Here is a 26,816-nt window from a genome sequence, read left to right on the forward strand (position 1 = left end):
CGATTTGAGAACCGCTGGGAAGGGCAAACGCAGCAATACGGCAATCACCATTACAGCCAGCGGGGGAGAAAGGCAAACGCGGGAAGCCGCCATTTTCGGAGGCGGGGGAAGAAGACAAGCACGGGAAACCGCCATTTTGAAAAAAAAAAAAAAAAATTCTTTTTGTTTCTCAAGAAGATTGCGAGGATGCCTAAGCGTGGTAACATCAACGATTTCGATCCCGATGTTGAAGATTGGGCCACGTATGTAGAACGCATCGAGATTTATTGTAAGGCAAATAAAATATCAGATGAAGATAAAGCACTAACCTTACTAAACTCAATGGGTGTGAAGACATACGGGCTATTGAAGCATCTTCTATCACCAGCTAAACCGGCGGATCAGGCTTTCGCTAATATTGTTGCTGTCCTGAGAAATCATTTGAACCCCACACCGCTGATGTTAGCGGAACGATTTAAATTTTATGCGAGAACGCAACTGAAAGAGGAAAGCAACGCGGAGTATTTAATTGAACTGCGTAAGCTAGCAAAATACTGTTAGTTTGGGGAAAGACTGACAGAGGCACTGAGAGACAAATTCGTGTGTGGATTGTCGAAAGAAGGAACACAAAAGCGGCTGCTTGAAGAGAATGATCTTACACTTGATAAGGCTGTCACTATTGCAGCATCGCACGAAGCCGCAGCGAGAGGCACTGCGGAAATGCAGCTGAAGGCAGCGGTACTCAGTGTAGATCAAATGGCTTTGGGTACAGCGAAATGTTATCATTGTGGAAAGACAACACATGATCAGAACCAATGCTGGTTTAAAAATCAGGAATGTAGAAAATGTGGCAAGCTTGGTCACATAGCTAAAGTATGCCGGTCAGGAAAGAAGACCAGCAACAAAAAGTCACCGCAGGAAAAGTGCAGAAAGGTACATAAGGTGGCTGAGAAGAGTTCGGATGAGCAGAATTCGGATTCACACTCCAACAGCAAGGAACTGGGTAGTCTGAGAATTCACAATGTGAGTAAGGAAGCTGACCTACAAACTATCTGGGTCACACTTCAGATAGCAGGAGTCCAAGTGAAGATGGAATTGGACACCAGATCGGCGTTGACGGTCATGAATAAGCAAGATTACAAAAGGTTATTCACACATATTCCCCTACGGGACACGGAGATAGTATTGCAGACATACACGGGGCAAAGAGTATACCCCATCGGAAAGATAAAAGTCAAGGTGGTACACAAGGGCAAAGAACACCAAGGAATGGACTTATATGTACTACCTGAGGGAGGTCCACCACTTCTGGGATGGGAGTGGATCAGGAAAATAAATATGGACTGGCACTCCCTAAAAGCAATAACGGTAGATTCCGGAAAAAAAGATGTCAAACCTGAACGATTGTCCAGAATATTGGATGACGCTAAAGAGGTGTTCCAACAGGGACTGGGAACACTGAGAGGAATTACGGCAAAATTAAGATTGCAGAATATGCAAACCCAAAATTTTTCAAAGCCAGACCGGTACCTTATGCGATACGACCTGCTGTGGAAGCTGAGCTGGAAGGGCTAGAATATTCAGGAGTACTGTCTAAGGTGGATTGGAGTGAGTGGGCCATGCCCATTGTTCCCGTCATGAAGCGTTCATCGAGTAACAAGCCAGGGGAACCGGGGAAGGTCCGCATCTGTGGAGACTTCAAGATCGCGGTTAATCCGGTGCTTCACACGGTGCAATATCCGCTTCCGCAGATTGAGGATATCTTTGCCTCATTGTCTGGCGGGAAACACTTCACCAAGATAGACCTGGCGCAAGCGTACTTACAGATGGAAGTTGAGGAAGAGTCGCGCCAGTATCTCACAATCAACACGCACAGAGGCTTGTATCGATATAATAGATTGGTTTTTGGAGTGGCTTCGGCTCCAGCAATTTGGCAGAGGGCCATGGAGCAGGTATTACAGGGAATTCCAAGCACTCAATGTTACTTGGACGATATCCTGATTACAGGAGATGACAATGAGGAACACCTTGCAAATTTGAAACTGGTGCTCACCAGATGGAAGGAATATGGACTTCGAGTTAATCGCCAGAAATGTGAGTTCATTCAGAAACGGACCTCGTACTGTGGTCATGTCATTGACCAGGAGGGGCTGCACAAGTCACCTGACAAGATCGAAGCTGTTGTGAAGGCTCCCGCTCCGGAAAATGTATCCCAGTTGAGGTCGTTCCTAGGGTTGATTAACTATTACCATAAGTTTCTGCCAAATTTATCCACGGTGCTGCACCCGCTGAACGCTCTTTTGCAGAAAGAAGTACCATGGAAGTGGAGCGAGGACTGTAAGAAGGCCTTTCGCAAAAGCAAGGCATTGATCACCTCAGAGGAAGTGTTGGCTCACTTCAACCCAACGCTACCTATTCGTTTAGCTTGTGATGCTTCTCCTTATGGTATTGGAGCAGTACTCTCACACAAGTTGCCAAATGGCTTGGAAAGGCCAGTCGCATTTGCATCCAGATCATTGACCTCCGCTGAGCGCAACTATGCTCAGATAGATAGGGAGGCTCTCAGCCTTGTGTGGGGAGTAAAGAAGTTTAATCATTACCTGCAGGGCCAGAAGTTTACACTGCTGACAGACCACCAGCCGTTGGTATCCATTTTTAACCCTAAGAAGGGTGTTTCGGTGATGACAGCACAGAGGCTCCAGAGATGGTCCCTTTTCCTAGGGGCACATCAATATCAGATAGAAGTCAAAGGTACAAAGCAGCATGGTAATGCTGATGGGCTGTCGTGCCTGCCACTACCTACTAAGGAGGAGGCACCGACAGTTGACCCGGTGGATTTATTTCACTCGACCATCATCGAATGTTTACCTGTCACCAATGCAAATATTGAAAGGGAGACTAGGAATGACCCGACACTGTCCCGGGTCTACGAATTGACAGTAAAGGGATGGCCAGCCCATGGTGATCCACTGTTACCGGCATTCTCAGCAAGACGAGAACAGCTGTCCATCTGTCAGGGAACATTGATGTATGGAACAAGGGTGATTATCCCTCCTAAGTTAAGAGAGAGAGTTCTAAAAGAACTACATGAAGGTCATCTGGGGGGAGTCAAGATGAAAAGCCTTGCTAGGGCTTATGTGTGGTGGCCGGGTATCGACCAACAGATAGAGGATCTGACGAAAAGCTGCTCAGGGTGCCAAAAAGTCCAAAATGCACCTCCAATTGCACCGCTGCATCCATGGGAATGGCCTTCAACCCCATGGCAACGTGTACATATTGACTTTGCTGGTTCATTCATGGATTCCATGTTTTTAATTGCGGTGGACGCACATTCTAAATGGCCAGAAGTGATTAAAATGACTACCACTACCTCGGAGAAGACGATCGCGGTGCTAAGAACAATATTTGCAAGAAATGGATTGCCAGAGCAAATATGTTCAGGCAACGGACCACAGTTCGTGTCAGAAGAATTCCAGAAATTCCTGAAGAAGAATGGGGTGAAACATTATACCTCTGCCCCATATCATCCAGCTATGAATGGGCTGGCCGAGAGGTTTGTACAGACGTTCAAAAAGGCAATAAAGGCCATGAGCGAAGATCAGATTCCACTACAACACAAGGTGGACAATTTCCTACTGGCATATCGAAACGCCACCCATGCAACAACAAACCAAAGTCCTGCCATGATGTTCTATAACAGGAGGTTGCGGTCCAGGTTGGACTTGTTAAAACCAAATGTGCGGAGGGAAGTCGAAAACAAACAGTTCCAGCATATCAATAACAAGCCCACTCGGAGTTTTGAAATAGGACAACCGGTGTTAGCCAGGGACTATAAAAACGAGAAATGGCAATCTGGAACAATTCGGGCCAGACAAGGACCCCTGATGTACACGGTAGATGTTGGTGAAAATGTAATGCGACGTCATGCTGACCAACTGGTGGGATCGAGAACAAGGGTCGAGCCCATGGTTACGACAGAGACAACCGTGGAGGAAGTTAGTGAACCTGAAGCATCTACCTCAGAAGTGAATATACCTGATGATGATGTCCTATCCATAGGGGATCAACTAGATGAGTCACCCCAGCAACGAGAACCAGAGACCCCTGAAAGGCGTTATCCGTCTCGGATCAGGAGGCCTCCTCAGAGACTGAATCTGTGAACTGTTTTTACATGAAGTTGTGTATATATGTTATTATGTTATGTTTAATGGGGAATATATACTGTTAAGCTAAAAAGGGAGGATTGTGGTGTATGTAACCGTTCCACCTTTAAGAGAACTATTTTAAGAGATGCACTACTTTATCTTGGCTGCTGTATACTGTAATACCGGTGGTGACCACACCGGTATATAAGTGCTGTGTAATGATTTATTGGGCAGTTCAGCCTGACCTCCGACTAGTAAAGACCTGTTGAATTTACTCTTGTGGTCTGTGTGCAGTGATTCTTATTAACAATAACTAGAACACACAGACTTAACAATTCCCCTTTTGGGCTGCTCTTCCCGCTTAGGATTCCTCACAGGGATTTTCCCCTCTGGGTCAATCTCCTCTCTCTGGGCTTTTCTCCTTTAGGTTGCTCCTCCCTCTGAGCTGCTCCCAGGGCCTTCTCAATCTAAGCTGCTCCCAGGGATGATCCCCACTGGACTGCTCTTTCCTCTCTGGGCTGCGCCAAGGGGCTCTCTCCCCGCTCTTAGCTTCTCCTCCCTTTCAGGGGGGTTTTCCCCTCTGACAATTCCTCCATCTCATAGCTGCTCCCAGGACTCTCTTGCTTTGAGCTGTTCCCAGGGGCTTTTCTCTGGGGCCCACTTTGATGAGCGTAGAAAAGTTAGAATAATAATGATGATATAGTGAGTAAATAGTCCACCAAAACAATTCTAACCATTTAAAAAAAGCTCTGATGCTTAAAGAGTTAAATTCAGTGCAATCACATACAATTGAGTCCACTTGATTATGCACCTGCTAGTTAATAACTGCTGTTAATTGAATGGAAACCCAATTTTGTCTTACATTCAGTATCTTTATTCCTGTTTAATGAATACTGTTTGTCTTAAATTGCTTGTAATTCAATACCAGGCAGCATTTTGCACATTTAGCATGCTAACACCCTATATTGCACGTAGTCATCATCCTCTTGTTCCTTGTTGCTTATTTGGTTCGAGTAATCCCAGTATTTAAAAAAAATGACAGTTGAATAACTGAAGACCAGCTTTCCTTATATTGGCCACTTGATACTGTCAATGTTCATGTAAAGGGGTTAAATGTGACTTTGGGTGATAGTGTGAAACGGGCAATATCGATTCAGCTGCCCGTTATACATTTATCTGCATTTTCCTTTGCATGGAAGTCAAAGAGTGTTAAAGGCTATGAGGGAATGTCAGCATGGTTTCAGAGGTTACCCCTCGGAAATCTGCCGGAATCCTGTGAGGAATAACAAAATCACTGGACAAAGACTATCTACTGTATATACAGAGATTTCATATTTGACATAAAATTCTACAAATGAGACTATTAAAGAAGGATGCATACTGAAACTCTGTTTAATAATGGAAAGCACGTAGCATACTAAACATTTGCTTGATCACAGAAAGCCTTAGGTGATGGCAAAGAATGAGAGTCACGCTGTTGTATAGGAATCTGTTCTGGGTGCCCTGCTGTTCATAACCAACAATGACCAAGTGTACATCTAGTATATTGTTGTAAATATTATTGATAACATCAAGCTATATAGCCCAATGGCTAAGCACAAGATATTAATAGCGCTGAAAGGGATCTCACAAATTAAGTAGATGGCAGGTGAGTCATAATGTAGAAAATTGTACAGCAATGTACATTGGAATATGAAAGTTGTCTGCACACTCAATGTGTGTCTATGTCAATGAATTTGAAAACAATGGATTTAGACAGCATCATCAATTATCTGCAGAAAGCCTCCAGCCAATATGACTGAAGCTGTTAACAACAGTTTTGATTGTGCACCAGGGTGCAATTCAAAGGCCGTTTTTACTATAAGTCAAACAAGTTGCCTTAACCTTGTACCTCTGCAACTCATTGGGAAGGTCAATGGATTTGTTTCTGATTGTTCAAATAAGCATGTTTGGGCACCTTTACCATTAAAGGATTTTAAAGCACTCGAGAGACCACAAAGAAGAATGTCAAGGACGACTCCAAGACAGAAAATGATTTGTTAAATTGAATCTCATAGAAGCTTTCAACACAGCAGGGGACCATTCGGTCAATTGTGTCTGTGCCGGCTCTCTGAAAGAACTACCAATTAGTCCCTCTCCCATGCTCTTTCCCCATAGCCCTGCAATATTTTCCTTTTTCAAGTATATATTCCTTTATGAAAGTTAATATTGAATCTGCTTTCACCACCCTTCCAGATCATAACTTGTTTGAGAAAAGATGGTTGAGAAGGGACATGATCCAGGGACTTTAAATTTGCCCCACAGAGTTGTAGACATGTGGAAGAGAATCTGATTTTTTTTAAATAGTTTAACGTGCAGAGAAGCACCTTTAGAAACTAATTTGCTTTAATGTTTTGTTCTGGCGAAAGAGGTTAGAGATAACTGAGATTAGTGAAGAGATAAATGATCAAGGGCTGAATTATACAAAAGCAAAATAGTGCGGATGCTGGAAATCTGAAAAAAAACCTGAAAATGCTGGAAATACTCAGCAGGTAAGGCAGCATCTGTGGAGAGAAAAACAGAGTTAACGTTTCAGGTCGATGACCATTCATCAGAACTGGAAAAAGTTTGCGATGGAACAGGTTTTTAAGCAAGTGTACGGGCAGGGAAAGGGGGGAGGGGAGGAAAGAACAAAAGGGATGGTCTGTGATAGGATGGTAAGCAGGAGAGATTAAGAGACAAAAGGGATGATGGTGCAAGGCAAAAGGAGATGGTAATGGGACAAGTTAAGAAACATAGAAACATAGAAGATAGGAGCAGAAGTAGGCCATTCGGCCCTCTAGCCTGCTCCGCCATTCAATGCGATCATGGCTGATCATCCAAGTTCAGTACCCGGTCCCTGCTTTCTCCCCATAACCCTTGATCCCTTTAGCCTTAAAAAATATATCCAACGCCTTCTTGAATATATTTAATGAATTGGCCTCTACTGCCTTCTGTGGTAGAGAATTCCACAGGTTCACCACTCTCTGGGTGAAGAAATTCCTCCTCATTTCTGTCCTAAATAGTCTACCCCTTATCCTTAGACTGTGACCCCTGGTTCTGGATTCCCCAACCATCGGGAACATCCTCCCTGCATCTAGCCTGTCCAGTCCTGTCAGAATTTTATAAGTTTCAATACGATCCCCTCTCATTCTTCTAAACTCCAGCGAGTACAAGCCTAATCGTCCCAATCTCTCCTCATATGTCATTCCTGCCATCCCAGGTATCAGTCTGGTGAATCTTCACTGAACTCCTTCCATGGCAAGAATATCCTTCCTCAGATAAGGTGACCAAAACTGCACACAATACTCAAGATGTGGTCTCATCAAGGCCCTGTACAACTGTAGCAAGACATCCTTGCTCTTGTACTCGAACCCTCTCGCTATGAAGGCCAACATACCATTTGCCTTCTTAACCGGCTGCTGCACCTGCATGCTTACCTTCAGCGACTGGTGCACAAGGACACCCAGGTCTCGTTGCACTTCCCCTTCTCCCAATCTATTGCCATTCAGATAATAATCTGCCTTCCTGTTTTTGACACCAAAGTGGATAACCTCACATTTATCCACATTATATTGCATCTGCCATGCTTCTGCCCAATCACCCAACCTGTCCAAATCATCCTGTAGTTTCTCGGCATCCTCCTCACAGCACACACGCCCACCCAGCTTTGTGTCATCTGCAAATTTGGAGATATTACATCTAGTTCCCTTGTCTAGATCATTAATATTTATTGTGAATAGCTGGGGTCCGAGGACCAATCCCTGCGGTACCCCACTAGTCACTGCCTGCCACTCGGAAAAAGACCCATTTATTCCAACTCTTTGCTTTCTATCTGCCAACCAGTTCTCTATCCAAGTCAATACCTTGCCCCCAATCCCATGTGCCTTAATTTTGCACGCTAATCTCTTATGTGGGAGCTTATCGAAAGCCTTCTGAAAGTCCAAATGCACCACATCCACTGGTTCTCCCTTATCTATTTTACTAGTTACATCCTCAAAAAATTCCAGTAGATTAGTCAAGCACGATTTACCTTTTGTAAATCCATGTTGACTTTGTCCGATCCTGTCACTGTTTTCGCAGTGCTCTGCTATTACATCTTTTATAATGGACTCTAGCATTTTCACCACTACTGATGTCAGGCTTACCGGTCTGTAATTCCCCGCTTTCTCTCTACCACCTTTTTTGAATAGTGGGTTCACATTAGCTACACTCGAATCCATGGGTACTGTTCCAGATTCCATCGAATGTTGGAAGATGATCAGCAATGCATCTACTATTTCTAGGGCCACTTCCTTAAGTACCCTAGGATGTAGATTATCAGGCCCTGGGGATTTATCAGCCTACAATCCCATCAATTTCCCTAACACCATTTCCCTACAAATACTGATTTCTTTCAGTTCCTCCCTTTCATCAGACACTATGTTCCCCGACATTTCCGGGAGGTTACAAAAGACGACTCTAGATGAAGTGTAAATGGCGATGGCAGAATGATCGACAGCTACCATGTGAGAGAGAGAGGAAAAAAAAGAAAAAACAGGTAGGGGCAGAGGTTATTGTAGTGTCCGAGTATAAATAATACTCAGACTGCAGGAGAACAATAAAACAGGTATTTACTGAACAGAGAGTAATTCAAGACTGAAATACAGAAGCCTGCTATGGCTTTATATACAGGGGTGGTCACTGCCGGTACTGCAGTATAGAATCAGTTCTTCTCTTAAAGGCACATACACAACAATTCCTCCCCTTTTAGATAAACAGTACATAACATTCATTTAACAACTAAATAATAACTAATTACAATTACAATTTTCTCTGTACTATATACATCAACTGAAATAATCATTTATAAGTTCAGTCATTGAGGAGGCTTCCTGATCCTGACTGGATAGTGCCTTTCTCGAGTATCCTGTTCTTGCGGTGGAGCTGATTCTGGCTCATTGTCATTGGTTGGTTCGTCAGCTTCCAATACCACTGCTTCTGAGGTAGACGCAATCTGTACTTCGGGTTGATTACCAGGTGCACTTGCTCGTGGTATGGGTTTGGCTTGTTCCTGTGACTCTAGAATCTGGTCAGCATGGCGTCTCACGATGCTCTCTCCAACGTCCACTGTGTACATTAGTGGTCCCTGCTGTGTGCATATTGTTCCTGGCTGCCATTTTTCTGTTCGGTAGTCGCGGGCCAAGACTGGTTGCCCTATCTTAAAGCTCCTGGTTGGCTTCTCATTTATGTGCTGGAATTGCTTATCCTCAACATCTCGTCTTATGTTTGGTTTGAGCAAATCCAGGCGAAATCTTAGCTTTCGGTTGAAGAACATTATGGCTGGAGCTTGGTTGGTGACTGCATGTGTCGCATTCCGGTAAGCAAACAAGAAATTATCCACCTTGTGTTGCAGTGGTATGTCGTCATTATGCATTGCCTTTATGGACTTTTTAAAGGTCTGAACAAACCTCTCAGCCAATCCATTTGTGGCTGGATGATATGGGGCAGATGTGTAATGCTTCACCCCATTATTCCTCAGAAACCTCCGGAAATCCTCTGACACAAACTGTGGCCCATTGTCGGAGCAAATCTGTTCTGGCAAGCCATTCCTGGCGAAGATGGTCCGTAGGACTGCAATAGTTTTCTCCGTGGTGGTGGAGGACATTTTGATGACCTCTGGCCATTTCGAATGGGCGTCCACAGCAATTAGGAACATTGAGTCCATAAATGGACCAGCAAAATCAATGTGTACCCATTGCCATGGAGATGAGGGCCACTCCCATGGATGTAGTGGGGCCTGTGGTGGAGCGTTTTGGACCTTCTGGCATCCTGTGCATCTCTTGGTCATATCCTCGATTTCTTTATCGATTCCTGGCCACCACACAAACGCCCTGGCTAGGCTCTTCATTTTTACCCCTCCCAGATGACCCTCATGAAGCTCATTGAGCACTTTATCTCTCAACTTGGGTGGAATTACCACTCGGGATCCACACATCAAGGTCCCCCAGCACACTGACAGCTGTTCTCTCCTTGGCGAGAATGCTGGCAACAGTGAGTCGCCATGTGCTGGCCATCCCTTCACCGTCAAATAATAGACCCGAGAGAGTGTCGGGTCATTTCGGGTTTCCTTCTCTATACTTGAGTTTGTAACAGGTAGATATTCAACAATGGCCACATGGAATATCTCAACAGGGTCCACTGCAGGTGCTTCCTTTACCGTAGGCAACGGTAGGTGCGACAGCCCATCAGCGTTTCCATGCTGTTTCGTACCCTTGTACTCTATGTCGTACTGATGTGCCCCTAGAAAAAGTGACCATCTTTGCAGCCGTTGCGCCGTCATCACCGGAACGCCCTTCTTTGGATTAAAAATGGAGACCAGGGGCTGATGATCAGTCAGTAGGGTGAATTTCTGCCCGTGCAGATAGTGATTGAACTTCTTCACCCCCACACCAGGCTGAGGGCCTCCCTGTCAATCTGGGCGTAGTTACGCTCGGCTGAGGTTAACGAACGCGACGCAAAGGCTATTGGCCTCTCTGAACCATCAGGGAATTTGTGTGACAGCACCGCTCCGATGCCGTAGGGAGACGCATCACATGCCAACTGAATCAGTAGTGTTGGATTGTAGTGGGCCAATACTTCTTTTGAAGTGATTAGGCATTTACATTTCTGAAAGGCACGCTGACACTCATCACTCCATTTCCATGTTACTCCAGTTTGCAGTAGGGCGTTCAGTGGGTGCAGAATTGTAGATAAATTTGGCAAGAACTTATGGTAGTAGTTCACCAACCCGAGGAACGACCTCAGTTGCGACACATTTTCCGGTGCTGGAGCCTTGACTACAGCCTCAATCTTGTCCGGTGACTTATGCAACCCTTCCTCATCAATCATGTGGCCACAATACGAGATTTGTCTCCTGAAGAACTCGCATTTGGGGCGGTTGGCTCGTAGCCCATATTCCTGTAATCTTGTGAGCACCTGCTCCAGGTTGGCAAGGTGTTCACTGTCATTTTTGCCCATAACCAGGATGTCGTCCACATAACACTGGGTCCCCGGGATCCCTTGCAGGACTTGTTCCATCACCTTCTGCCAAATAGCCGGGGCTGATGCTACCCCGAATACCAGTCGATTGTACTGGTAAAGGCCTTTGTGAGTGTTTATCGTGAGGTATTTCCTAGACGCTTCTTCCACCTCCATTTGTAGATACGCTTGGGCCAGATCAATCTTTGTAAAGCATTTCCCTCCAGATAGTGAGGCGAAAATATCTTCTATCCATGGAAGTGGATATTGTACTGTGTGCAGGATTGGGTTCACAGTTACCTTGAAGTCCCCACAGATGCGAACCTTCTTCGGTTCCCCAGGCATGCTGCTCAATGATTTCTTCATTACAGGAACGATTGGTGTGGCCCACTCACTCCAGTCCACCTTGGACAGCACACCCGAACGCTCCAGACTCTCCAGCTCTGCTTCAACGGCTGGGCGGATCGCGTAAGGTACCGGTCTGGCCTTAAAAAAATTTGGGTTTGTGTTATCTTCGATTTTTATCGTTGCCGTTACTCCTTTTAGAGTCCCAAGTCCTTGTTGGAACACCTCTTTCGCGTCAATTAGAATTTTTGACAGTCATCCAGGTGTGACGTCATCATCCTTTTTATCAGGCACAGTTAGCGCCTGAATGGAATGCCAATCCAATTGTATTTTTCGGATCCATTCACGTCCCAATAATGGTGGTCCTCCATCTGGTAGTATATATAGATACAGTTTCTGTGTTTCCTTGCCGTTGTATTCAACTGGCACCCTTATTTTTCTTCTGGGGTAGACTTTTTGCCCCGTGTATGTCTTCAATACAATGGACGTGTCCTTCAAGGGTATGTGTGAGAATAGCCGCTCATAGTCTCGTCGATTCATGACAGTTAGGGCTGATCCTGTGTCCAATTCCATCTTTACTGGGGACCCTGCTATCATGAGGGTGACCCAAATGTTTCGGTGATCCTCCTTTGCAATCACGTTGTGTAACTTTAGACAACTTAGTCTCCTGCTCCCGGAGTCCTTATCACTCTCCTGATCTTCCGAACTACTGTCTGTCAATTTCTTTACTTTCTTGTACTTTTCCTTCGTAGTTCTTGTAGTGTTGGTTTTCTTTCCCGACCTGCAGACTCTTGCTATGTGTCCCATTTTCCCACATTGCCTGCATACTTTGTCCTTAACCCAACAGTCCTTCTGATCATGGGTTGTTCTGCCGCAGCGATAGCACTTTTCTGCTCCATACGCCATTTCGTTAGCGCGGTATTCCTGTGGGTTCTGTTGTATTTCCGCAGCTCCCCATGCTGCTGCTTCATAGGATACTGCCACGCTGAAAGCCTGTTCTAGCGTCAGGTCCTTTTCCGAAAGTAGTCGTTTCTGGGTTCCTTCACGCTGGAGCCCGCAGACAAACGTATCCCGCAAGGTGTCTGCCAGTCCTGCTCCGAACTGGCAGTGCTTCGATAACTTGCGTAGTTCCGTAAGATAGTCAGCATTGTTCTCATCTTTGTGCTGGTTTCTTTTATGCAACTTGAATCTTTCTGCTATCAGCAGCGGTGTAGGGTTTAGGTGTTCCTGTAAGATATTAACAATCTCTTCAAAACTTTTCTCCATTGGTTTAGCTGGGGTAATTAAATTCCGCAATAGGCCGTACGTTCTCGCGCCCATCAAATTTAATAATACCGACACCTTCTTTCCATTGGCCACCTCATTGGCATTGCAATACACTTCAATTATTTCCACATACGTGGTCCAGTCTTCTACCTCGTTGTCGAAAGCAGTGATACTGCCACTCTTCGGCATCTTGGGTGATTTAAAATGGCGCCTCCCGTGCTTTTCCTTCTTCCCCAATGGAATAAAATGGCGCCTCCCGCGCTTTTCCTTCTTCCCCTTGCTGCCACGCTGCTCCTAGCGTCCTACAGGGTAATGGCGGCGACCCGCGGCTTCGGCGCGTCTCACTTTTCCTTCCCCGCATTCTATCCTCTCCATGCTGCCCTGTTCTTGAGCACCGACCGCGCCCTGTGCGCTCCACCCTCTCTCTCTCTCTTCCTCCCAACGACGCTGCACGGCCCCTTTGTAGAGCCGCTTGATCGAGCCCGAGCCCGCCGCAGTCCAGAAGGGTCAGTGCACTACCTGCTACCAGCACGACTTGCTGGAACACCTCGACTGGGGAGCCAGGCCCAGCTCTCCACAGCCTCCCCTGCAACTCTCCGATGGATCCCTGGGCGGTTGCCCGCGGTCGACGCCCGCCATTCTGACTTCGACCTCCAAGAAGCTTCTCTTCAGGGAAAAGATCCCCGTGAGGTGATGCAGTACTGCAGGTGAGTTCAAACCTGCCCGTCGCCAGTGTAGTGTCCGAGGATCAATAATACTCAGACTGCAGGAGAACAATAAAACAGGTATTTACTGAACAGAGAGTAATTCAAGACTGAAATACAGAAGCCTGCTATGGCTTTATATACAGGGGTGGTCACTGCCGGTACTGCAGTATAGAATCAGTTCTTCTCTTAAAGGCACATACACAACAGTTATGGTCAGAAATTGTTGAACTCGATGTTGAGTCCAGAAGGCTGTAAAGTGCCTAATCGAAAGATGAGGGCTGAATTATAACCTGTCCGAGGATAAAGGTCATTCTGACTGTCATTTACCAAAAGATCATAAAAAGAGAATGTTCTGTATTCAAACAAGCTCATTTACATTTGAACAATCAGAAACAAATAGATTGACCTTTGCGCCACTTACTTTTAATGGCATTGATTTCAGGTATTAATTGGTCAAAAATTTAAAAACCCAAAGAAGCTCCCCTAACAATAAATCCATTGGAAGTAATCCCAAGGACGGAGATGTACCACCCAAGGGAAAAGAAAAGAAATGCTGGTGACTAGATAGTGGCTCAAACTGTTAATAGGCCAAGGCTACCACATCCATTAACTTTATATCTAGGGAAACTATTTTAATATTTTGGTAATATGTCAGTATTCTTTAGGTGAAGACTAATGGCCCATAGTTCAGGACACCACCAAAGTTTAAAAACATAGGAAATAAAATAAATAAATTTAGTAAATAGTGTTTAGGTGACTGTGAAATCATTTAAAGTATACATGCTGCGAAGGAAGTCTTTAGGTCCTTTCTAAGTGAGTTCAGATGAGCCAAATAAGATTTCTGAGATACAGGAGTGGTGCCAGAGGACTGAAGAACTGCAAAGGTTACATCCTTGTTCAAGAAAGGGTGTAAGGGTAAACCCAGCAACTAGAGGCCAGTCAGTTTAACCTCGGTAGCGAGGAAGCTTTTAGAAACAATAATCCGGGACAAAATTAGCAGTCACTTGGACAAGTATGGATTAATTAACTAACTTGGTTGAGTTTTTTGATGAGCTAGCAGAGAGGGTTGATGAAGGCAATGCGGTTGACGTGGTATACATAGACTTCCAAAAGGCATTTGATAAAGTGCCACATAGTAGGCTTGCCAACAAAGTTGAAGCCCATGGAACAAAAAGGACAGTGGCAGCATGGATACGAAATTGGCTAAGTGACAGGAAACAGAGAGTAGTGGTGAGCAGTTGTTTATTGGACTGGAGGAAGGAGGTGTTCCCCAGGGGTCGGTACTAGGACCATTGCTTTCCTTGATATATATTCATGACTTGGACTTGGGTGTACAGGGCACAATTTCAAAATTTGCAGCTAACACAGTGAGGAGGATAGTGATAGACTTCAAGAAGACATAGACAGGCTGGTGGAATGGGCGGACACGTGGCAGATGAAATTTAACACAGAAAAGTGCGAAGTGATACATTTTAGTAGGAAGAACGAGGAGAGACAATATAAATTAAAAGGTACAATTCTAAAGCGGGTGCATGAACAGAGAGACCTGAGTGTGTATGTGCACAAATCATTGAAGGTGGCAGGGCAGGTTGAGATAGCGGTTAAAAAAGCATATGGGATCCTGGGCTTCATAAATAGAGGCAGAGAGTACAAAAGCAAAGAAGTTATGATGAACCTGTATTAAACACTGGTTTGACCTCAACTGGAATGTTGTGTCCAATTCTGGGCACCGCACTTTAGGAAGGATGTGAAGGCCTTAGAGAGGGTGCAGAAAAGATTCACAAGAATGGTTCCAGGGATGAGGAACTTCAGTTACGTGGATAGACTGGAGAAGCTGGGGTTGTTCTCCTTCGAGCAGAGAAGATTGAGAGGAGATTTGATAGAGGTGTTCAAAATCACGAGGGGTCCAGGCAGAGTAGATAGAGAGAAACTGTTCCCATTGGCGGAAGGGGCGAGAACCAGAGGACACAGATTTAAGGTGGTTGGCAGAAGAACCAAAGGCGACTTGAGGAAAAACTTTTTTACTCAGCGAGTGGTTAGGATGTGGAATGCACTGCCTGAAAGGGTGGTGGGGGCAGACTCAATCATGGCTTTCAAAAGGGAGTTGGATAAGTAGCTGAAGGAAAAACATTTGCAGAGCTCTGGGGAAAGGGCGGGGGAGTGGGACTAGCTGAAGTGCTCTTGCAGAGAGCCGGCACGGGCTCAATGGGCTGAATGGCCTCCTTCTGTGCTGTAACCATTCTATGATTCCATGATTCTCTGAAATGAGCTTTCTCATCCATATCTATCTTGTGATCTTAAAAAAAAAGGAAGACTTGCATTTAGATAGTGCCTTTTATGACCTCAGGATGTTCCAAAGAGCTTTACAGCCAACGAAGTACCTTTGGAGTGTAGTCCCTTTTGTAATGCAGGAAACACTGCAGCCAATTTGTGCACAGCAAGCTCCCACAAACAGCAATGTGATAATGACCAGATAATCTGTTTTAGTGATGTTGGTTGAAGGATAAACGTTGGCCAGGACACCGGGGAGAACTCCCCTGCTTTGTTTGAAATATTGCCATGGAACCTTTCGTAAACCACAACAGAAAAACCCGAGTAATTTACAAACAACATTTCTATCGATACACACGAGTGCTTAAATTACTGAACTAGAGCTAATGCACTTGCTAAAGTATGTGCTAATGTGCAGTATTTTAGTGCCTTAATGACACCACTTTGCAACTCCCATGTCACCAGCAAAGAGCCTACAACAATGCACATTTGAGAAGCAGGCACATTATTGAGCAAGCTCAAACGGAGGTTCTAATGTTTGGACAAGACCGAGGTGTGCTCTATAATTGCCTGCAGAGAAGAGCTAGTAAAGTGATAATGATGTTGCATGATGCACAATATAGCTGTTGAAAGAGCCATGCGACTGTTCAGGAAAATGACGAGGAGTTGGATGAGGCTGGTAACAGAACCTCCAAGAAGTAACATGGGACTGCCATGGGTCTGATTGAACAATTATTTGTACATATTTCATTAGAATTTTTTTAATTTCAACTTTCTCAGTGGACACTACTAATTTCAGAAGAAAACATTCACTGTAAGACGTTAAGTTGATGGCGTTGTGTCTTTAGTGAAGATGTGGTGTGTGTTAAATGTGATGTACCGACACTTGCGTAGGTGAACTCCTGGACCATAATATTTCCACACTACTATTTGGCTAGCGTCAGCTTGGCAAATTTGGCATATGAGTCAAGGGTCCTGAGTTGAAACACCACTCCTTCCTATGAACACATATATTAGGCTGATACCTCTGGGCGGTGCTGTGGGAGTGCTGTATTGTCAGAGGTACTGTCCTTCCAGTGAGACGTTCAACTGGAATCTTTTGTGCCTGTGGTTCAGATGACTGTTAAAGATCCCATGGTACCATTCAAAGAAGGTCAGGGATTTATCCCAGCATCCTGGCCAACATTCCTCCCTCAACAAACATGACCAAAAAACACGATAACTGGTCATTTCCTACAGTAGCTGTAGATCTTGATCTATAAGCCTTACTCTACACCGCTTCACTCTGCCTCCAAGTCTCACTAAAATTTTCTGCTTCACATATGGAATGGTTCACATTGCACAAATTACACCAGTACATGGTTCTTTACTACCTTGGCAGCATTCTTATGGGTCCTTCTAATTGGCCGATCAGTTGAGCATTTTTTTGCACACTCTTAATGGGGGGAGTTTTTTGGGGGGTCAGCGGGCGCGTTTGGTGGCGGTTCGGGTGGGAAAAAAATGTCATTTGCGCATGGTCCCTTTAAGGAAATCGGCTGATGGCGCATCATCGAATGACGTCATCAGGCCCGCTTCCTTCAATTGGCGGGGAAACGTGCTGGGCGGGCTTAACAAGCCCAATCAGCGTAAAATCATCTCACAGAGCGGGCTGGAGCCAGCAGCAGGGTCGCACCCTGCCACCAACCCCTGCCCCAATGAACCCGCCTCGGTAGGTGAAATCGCAGCCAATGTGTCAGAGCTTCTAGGAAAGGCACAGATTAAAGTTGTGCTTTCCTGTAGATGCACAAGAAGGTCACAACTTTAACTTCCATGAAATGCTTTGTCTATTCCCCACTATACCCCTGTTCCTGGGACTAGGGACAGGGTCACTGGCAAGCACTTGGAAGCTAAGCAGAGCCAGGCCTGGTTAGTACCTTGAAGGGGTGACTATCAGGGAAGACCAGGTGCAGAAGGTCACAGAAGGAGCCCCAAGGAGGGGCAGTTGGTGAGAAGGTCACGGAAGGAACCCCGAAGAGGGGCGGTTGGTGAGAAGGTCACGGGAGGGGCAGCTGGTGAGCAGGCCCAGGCGTTGGGCTGAAGATTGTCAGAATGGTGGAAATGGAATGGCGGCACGCACAGACGCAGCGGCTTTGCTTCTCCCAGGACAGTGCTATTTACTGTTAATGTTATTTGTACTGGACTCATGGGAGCTTGCAAATCACATTTCGTTGTTCATGTACTTGTACAATGACAATAAAGTCGAATTATTATTATTATTATACGATTCAATACAAAATATTCACTCTCCACTTTTAGGAACACAGGAACAGGAGGAGGCCATTCAGCCCCTTGAGCCTGTTCCGCCATTCAATTAGATCATGGCTGATCTGTACCTCAACCCCATTTACCCGCCTTTGACCCATATCCCTTGATATCCTTTTATCTGCACTCCAGAAAGCTTTTAATGTAAATATATATTGTGTATATCATGCAATGGCCATTAAAAATATCTTTCTTAGGTGGTACAATGTCTAAAAATCACCTGTTCATAAATCCTACATTTTGTCTCTATGGACCACTATGGTCGGTACCATGAAGTATGTCACCTGTAGAGGTTAACTTGTGAGTGCTGAATGGTTGACATTAAAATGGTAGGTTGGTGTCCTGGTGTTTTTGCTTGATTATTTTTGTGAGAAAGAGGAACATTTTTGACTCTTCCCCTTTTAATTGTTTCACTGGTGGTGTTATATAATTCCTTTGGGAGATTAAAAAATTTGGAGAAAATCTACGAGGAGAAATTCTACACAGTCTATTTAAAGGGCTTATTTCATATTTTCTTATACTCTTTGCTGGGTATTTCCTGACTTTGCGCCAGAACTGACCAACTGAAATTAATAGAACGCTGCGCAGAAAACAATTAAAAGCTTAATTGCAATCAAATGTATGAAAATATATAATCGCAGGAAAGGCATAAATGGTAAATTCCTGTGAAGTAAATAATGCAAGTGTGTGCGGCGATGGAAACATACCGCACAGGAAGAGGCCACTCAGCCCATCATGTCTGTGCTAGCTCTTGGAACGAGCTGTTTAATTAGTCCCACTCCCCTGCTCTTTCCCCATAGTTTTGAAAATTTCTCCTTTTCAACTATTTATCCAATTCCATTTTGACAGTTACTTTTGAATCAGCTTCCACCTTTCAGGCAGTGCATCCCAGATCAGAACAACTTGCTGCGTAAATATTTTTTCCTCATTTACCCGCTGCATATTTTGCCAATTATCTTAAATCTGTGTCCTTTGGTTACCGACCCTCCTGCCAGTGGAAACTGTTATCTACTCTATCAAAACCCCTCCTAATTTTGAACACCTCTATTAAATCTGTAGGGGGTTTTGGTTTGGGGTTTTGTGTCTGGCCAGTCAGTCGTATCTGAGCTGCTCCAGCCCCGTGCGGTTCAAATTGCTTCCCCCTTTTAGTTCTGAGCACCGGACTTATTTACGAGTAGCGATACAGACAAACGAGACCAGTGGTTCGGTGCAAAGAAAACCAATGTTTATTAAAATAGAGAAACAATTACTATACAGAGAAAATCACTATGGATGCAACACAATTACACTTAGCGGGAGAGGAGAAACGGACACATCAAGGGAAAATGACTAAAATGACACTTTAGCAAGTCCCCTTAACTCCCACCCTTTACACCTATCTAGGTTGTCTTGTAATGGGCCAGAAAGTTGATGCTCACCAGTCTAGGATGTTGAACCACCTGCTCCGTGCCCTGTTGCCTGCCGATGTTTTAGGGTTTCACCGCCCCAAAGCAGAGATACCCCAGTAATTCAAACGTAACTGCGGGTGTCTTACTTCCCTGGATGGGCTCTTCGTCGACGATCCTCTCGCTGGGTTGATGATACAGCAGGGCACTGGAGGCGAGGCGAGAGAGAGAGAGAGAGATGGCTTCCCGAGGGACTAGTTATACCCTTCCCGGTAGCCCTTATCTCCTGCCAGATCAGCTCATTTCTTTGTCTGACCTGGACGTGTTGGAGCTTATAGGAAGGAAACCGATCTGGGCCCATCCACCTGGATGGCCGGTTAATCAGTTTTAAACGTCTCATCAGTGTTCCCCTTTGTCCAACTGGTTTCATGATGGGGCCATTCCAGACTGAATGCCCCGTTGATTGTTTGTAAACCGTGTCGATGTTCTCTAACGAAGGTCTGAAATGCAGCTAAGCTTGTCCCATTACATATTGAATAGGCCTTGCTTGCTCTTGATTGCTTGTGCAAACAACTTTGATGGGTTTTAATCAGAGGCCTGAATGTCACTGGGTTTGCTTCTCATGCATAAATGTAGAAGGTCTGTCTGCATTCTAATTTCTGGAAAGTTCCTTCTTTGTCAGTCCAAACTGAAACTTACAGGCCTTGGCCATGAGGTTGACCGCAGCCACCTTGTTGAGCCCTGGAGCCCTGGATTTTAAACTCAGTCCAACCAGGGTTTCTTCAATAAGCCAAAAGTAAATCTTCAGGGGAGACATGAAATTTGTGAATCCTTTAAAATCTCGGCTCTAAGGAGAACTATCTCAGCCTCTCTAGTCTCTCCATATAACTGAGGTCCCTCATCCCTGGTACCATTCTAGTAATGGGAAATCTAGAACGCGGGGGCAGAGTTTTAGAATAAAGGGTCGCCCTTTTAGAACTGAGATGAGGAGGGATTTCTTCTCTCAGAGGGTCGTAAATCTGTGGAATTCTCTGCCCCAGAGACCTGTGGAGGCTGGGTCATTAAATACATTTAAGGTGGAGATGGACAAATTTTTGCAAGATAAGGGAGTGAAGGGTTATGGGGAGCGGGCCGGGAAGTGGCTTTGAGCCCAAGATCAGCCATGATCTTATTGAATGGCGGAGCAGGCTCGAGAGGCCAAGTGGCCTATTCCTGCTCCTATTTCTTATGCTTTTATGTTCTTATGTTAAATCTCCTCTGCACCCTCCCCAAGGCCTTGACATCCTTTCTAAAGTGTGGTACCCGGAATTGGGCACAGTACCATAGCTGAGGCCTAACCAGTGATTTATAAAGGTTTACCATAATAAGTAAATCATAATTTCAGTCATTATTTTGATCTTCATTAAAATTAATCCCAAGAACAGAGGTTTCTAATGACACTTGAATTTTGCCTTTTTGATTTATGTCCAGTAGTGAGTTTGTATTTTTTCAACAAGCATTTGATGTTCTGGTTTTTCATGTGAATCACGCAAAAGAAAAGTGCCCAGGACATATACCATTAATAATCAAAGTGTATACAAGGTTATTCAGTTCATGGTTTAGCAACCCACACTGATTGGTTTTTACAATGTCAAACCGCATTGAGTGCTGTAATATTGGGAATACCTGAATTATATATTGACTGAGGTTCCTGGGGGAGTGTATAATACATTGTTAAAGGAGTAGAAGTTCATTAGTTTAAAGCTTTTAGTCCTTCCTGCCCTAGGCAGTGCATACACATTGGGCATTGACTCATTATAACTGAAGTAATTCCAAATGTTATGGAGTTCTATTGTACAATTAGCATAGAGATTAGTTTTACATCCATTAGTCACATAAAGAAGAGTTGCCATTATAGCTACAGTAAACCAACCATCCTTATTTACATTGCAAGCAATCCCATTTCACAAACAAACTTCATTCTTGGGCAACTCCAGGACTGTGTTTCCTCTTTTTAAGACTCATTAAGAGAGATCTTGAATGTGCAATAGTGCAAAATGGGCGATAGTGAGTCGGCATCCCGTTTCACATCTCTCCCGATTTTTATTTCCAATGACTTCAATGGTGTGATAGTGTAAACCTCACTATCACCCATTTTACACTATTGTACAAAGTCAAGATCTAATCCACAGAGGCTGTTCATGGTTCCAACACCATCATCAAGTTTGCGGATGATACCACGGTGGTAGGCCAGATCACCAACAACGATGAGTCAGCCTACAGGGAGGAGGTCCAGCATCTCGTGAAGTGGTGTGCCGATAACAACCAGGCCCTTAACATCAAGAAAACCAAAGAAATCATTGTGGACTTCAGGAAGTCTAAAGGCGGAAGTCACACCCCCATCCACATCAATGGGGCTGTGGTGGAAAGGGTGGACAGCTTTAAGTTCCTTGGAGTCCACATCACGGAAGACCTCTCCTGGTCCCTCAATACCTCCTCTCTGGTGAAGAAGGCCCAGCAGCGCCTATATTTCCTAAGGAGGCTGAAGGGATGTAACCTGTCACCCCTGATCCTCTCTAACTTTTACCGCTGCACAATAGAGAGCATCCTGACGAACTGTATCACAGTATGGTATGGCAGCTGTAGCGACTATGACCAGAAAGCCCTGCAGCGGGTAGTCAAAACTGCCCAACGCATTACCGGCACCCGGCTACCGACCATAGAGCACATATACCAGAAACGCTGTTTACGGAGGTCACGATCCATCATCAAAGACCCTACCCACCCCAGCCACAGTCTGTTCGCCCTCCTGCCATCTGGGAGACGCTACAGATGCATTCGCACCCGTACGACCAGATTTAGGAACCGCTTCTTTCCCAGGGCTGTCATCCTACTGAACTCCACAAATTAACTCTAAAGCCTGCACATCTGCCAATGCACTTTATTATGGTTATGTTTATGTTAATGTACTACAAGCCAAATGTATGTTGAATGTTTAAATGTCTTAATCTAAATGTACACTCTCGAGAGCCGCAAGCCTACATTTCATTGTACTGCACTTGTGCACTAACAATGACAGTAAAAGTTGATTTGATTTGATTTGATTTGATACCACCTTTGAAATGGCCCGCAAGTTCGGGATTTCCACATGCACTTGCAGATACTAAGATGGGGGGGAAAGTAGTGAGTGAGGAGGACATAAAAAACCTGCAAGGGGACATAGACAGGCTAAGTAAGTGGGCAGAGATTTGGCAGATGGAATACAATACTGGAAAGTGTGAGGTTATGCACTTTGGCAGGAAAAATCGTAGAGCAATTTATTATCTTAATGGCAAGAAACTGGAAAGTGCTGAAGTACAAAGGGATCTGGGGGTCCTGGTGCACAAAACTCAAAAGGTTAGTATACAGGTGCAGCAAGTGATTAAGAAGGCCAATGGAATGTTGGCTTTCATTGCTAGGGGGATAGAATATAAAAATAGGGAGGTATTGCTTCAGTTGTACAAGGTATTGGTGAGACCGCACCTGGAATACTGCATACAGTTTTGGTGTCCATACTTAAGAAAAGACATATTTGCCCTCGAGTCAGTACAAAGAAGGTTCACTCGGTTAATCCTGGGGATGAGGGGATGGACATATGAGGAGAGGTTGAGTAGAATGGGACTCTACTCATTGGAGTTCAGAAGAATGAGAGGCGATCTTATTGAAACATATAAGATTGTGAAGGGGTTGGATCGGGTGGATGCGGGGAGGATGTTCCCGATGATGGGTGAAACTAGAACTAGGGGGCATAGTCTTAGAATAAGGGGCTGCTCTTTCAAAACTGAGATGAGGAGGAACTACTTCACTCAGAGGGTGGTAGGTCCATGGAATATACTGCCCCAAAAAGCTGTAGAAGCTACATCATTACATAAATTTAAAACAGAAATAGACAGTTTCCTAGAAGTAAAGGGAATTAAGGGTTACGGGGAGCGGGCAGGAATTTGGACATGAGTCTAGGTTCGGATCGGTCATGGCCCTGTGGGTAGCGGAGCGGGCCCAGGGGCCGTGTAGCCTGATCCTGCTCCTATTTCGTGTGTCTAATTCTGTTAGATTCAGGAGATGGTTCTGTGATAGTAGATTGGCGATTAGGATCAGATCAGCCATGATCTTATTGAATGGCGGAGCAGGCTCGAGGGTCCGATTGGCCTACTCCTGCTCCTATTTCTTATGTTCTTATGTTCTTATCCCGAACTTGTGATCTGTCAATGTATGCGTTGACAGATCATCCCCACGGCCAAAGAATAACCAATTGCTGGCACAGAGTTGGGCTGTTTGCCTACCAACTGCCCAGCCATTGTGTACGATAATTTTACGGTTGATGCAACAGGTACAGGGCCTGTTTGGATCAGCGTAAGGGGATACCTCAGACATGTTTTAATCATTTTCATCTCTGAAATTGGATAATTTAATTGTATCATATGAGTTTTTCTTGCTTCTGCAAAGATTGGAGTTTTATGATATCAATAATTATTACCAGTAAATTTAATATTTTACTAACAGAGCTAAAATGTAGTGAAGTTGGTGGAATGAAGCTAATTTAGGAATTAAATTCCAATCCTGTAAAGTAATTGTAATTAAATCTAATTACGGGATTCCCTTATGAAATGATGTCAAATCATAGAAACATAGAAACATAGAAGATAGAAGCAAGAGTAGGCCATTCGGCCCCTCGAGCCTGCTCCGCCATTCAATGAGATCATGGCTGATCATCCAAATTCAGTACCCTGTCCCTGCCTTCTCTCCATATCCCTTGATCCCTTTAGCCTTAAGAAATATATCTAACTCCTTCTTGAATATATTTAATGAATTGGCCTCTACTGCCTTCTGTGGTAGAGAATTCCATAGGTTCACCACTCTCTGGGTAAAGAAATTCCTCCTCATCTCTGTCCTAAATGGCTTACCCCTTATCCTTAGAATGTGACCCTGGTTCTGGACTCCCCCGCCATCAGGAACATCCTTCCTGCATCTAGTCTGTCTAGTCCTGTTAGAATTTTATAAGTTTCAATGAGATCCCCTCTCATTCTTCTAAACTCCAGCGAGTACATGCCCAATCGACCCAATCTCTCCTCATACGTCATTCCTGCCATCCCAGGTATCAGCCTGGTGAATCTTCGCTGCACTCCCTCCATGGCAAGAGCATCCTTCCTCAGATAAGGCGAACAAAACTGCACACAATACTCGAGATGTGGTCTCACCAAGGCCCTGTACAACTGCAGCAAGACATCCTTGTTCCTGTACTCAAACTCTCTCGCTACGGAGGCCAACATACCATTTGCCTTCTTAACCGCCTGCTGCACCTGCATGCTTACCTTCAGCGACTGGTGCACAAGGACACCCAGGTCTCGTTGCACTTTCCCTTCTCCCAATCTATTGCCATTCAGATATTAATCTGCCTTCCTGTTTTTGACACCAAAGTGGATAACCTCGCATTTATCCACATTATATTGCATCTGCCATGCTTCTGCCCAATCACCCAACCTGTCCAAATCTAATTCTATTTCCTGATTGGAGGACCAGGCCCATGTGATCCCAGATACGTTTCCACACAGGCTGCGCCCTTGGGATCCGTGGGCCATTAAGTTGCCCTCCACTCCGCAGCGTCAGAAAGCAAGTTTACGAAGGAGGGCCCCCATCAGGTAGGTGTGCATTCTTTTTGCAGGTCCGCGACGTACTCCGGCACTACGCCATGCACTGCAATTTTTTGGGCCGTTATTGTAGTACATCTGCCCCAGAGTCCCAGTGTGGCCGATGGGTGCTGACCCTGTTAGAAATCCCAGGGGCCAGCTAATTTTCATATTGCTGGGTGGGACAAGGGCAGGAGTCCTGCCAGAGATAGGCCAGATATAATGGGAGGAAGACTGGGAATTCACGAATTGGAAGCAGAGCAAGGGACTATCTGCCTTATTTAAAGGGCTAAACCAGTTAAAGGGGTGAGCGGGTTCTGAAGAGGGAATACAATGGGAGCTGCACGAGGAAGAGAAAAGTGAGTATCAAGTTTTTGAGAAGCTGATGCTGAAGTTTTGTTGTCAGAAATCAGACAAAGGAGGATTGAGTTGTTGGGCTAGCTGAGAAGAAGCCGTCAAATTCAACAGCATGTTATATGGAAAGAGTTGGCTTTGGAAGTGATTGGCATCACTTCATAACTCCAAGAACTGTGTTACAGTGTTGGAAGACGTTTAATGACCTCACAAGGTCAGCAAAGCTAAGTGAGTTGTCAGCTGAATAACAGGGCAGCTAACTTAAATACAGAGAAGCAAATGGGTAATCCCTGCCCAATAAAATAAAGAAAGAACTTGCATATATACAATGCCTTTCATGACTTCAGGACGTCCTGAAGCGCTTTACAGCCACTGAAATACTTTTGGAAGTGTAGTCACTGTTGTATTGTAGAAATATTCAAACAATGCCTTTTGAGGTATCACATGGCATCTTGCTCCTTTTCACAAAACCCAGCATAACTCATGTAATGCATGCTAACACATTGAATTCTCACAATTTAGATCCCTGTTTCCTTCCAGTTACTATTATTACCATCCATCCTGTGAATCGGAACAGAATGAGACCAGATATGGTCTTTAAGATTATAAAAGGGTTTGATAGGGTAAATGTAGAGACAGTGGGCAGGATTTTCATTGGGCCATGGAGGCGGGATTGGAGGCGTGTGGGTGTTTAAATTCGCGAAATTGGGGGGCACTAACCCATCCCGCCCCCAACCCGTCTCCATGCCAGTTTCAAAGGCAGCGGATACCCGACCTGTGCTGGGAGCCGCCTCCCCGAGGCGGGAATGGGATTGGTGCCAATTAACTGCCGGTTAACAGGTAGTTAACAGGCAGTTTTTAGCCTAATCCCTATTTAGCCTAATCCCTACCAAAGCCTTGCCACCCCCGGAAGACCAGGTGCTCACTCTGTCGACCTCCGACGTAAGGGGTGTTCTACGCGGAGTGAACACACGAAAGGCTGCTGGACCGGATAGCATCCCTGGACGGGTACTCAAGGAATGTGCTGATCAGCTGGTTGATGTCTTCACCGCCATCTTCAATCTGTCATTGGCCCAGGCAGTAGTCCCTACATGCTTCAAGACCGCTACCATTATTCCTGTGCCAAAACAAACGGCTGTGACGTGCCTGAACAACTATCGACCTGTCGCACTCACACCCATCATAATGAAGTGTTTCGAGAGACTGGTCTTAGCCCACATCAAAGCCAGTGTTCCTGCCTCTCTTGACCAACACCAGTTTGCCTATCGTGCAAACAGATCAACGGAGGATGCAATTACAACTGCTCTACACTCGGCACTGAATCACCTAGATGGTAAGGAGACCTACATCAGAATGCTGTTCATAGACTACAGCTCGGCATTCAACACTATCGTCCCCAACAAG

This window comes from Somniosus microcephalus, chromosome 2 (genome assembly GCF_052327205.1).
Source record: "Somniosus microcephalus isolate GS21.2 chromosome 2, FLI_Smic_1.0, whole genome shotgun sequence".
In the NCBI taxonomy this organism is placed as follows: domain Eukaryota; kingdom Metazoa; phylum Chordata; class Chondrichthyes; order Squaliformes; family Somniosidae; genus Somniosus; species Somniosus microcephalus.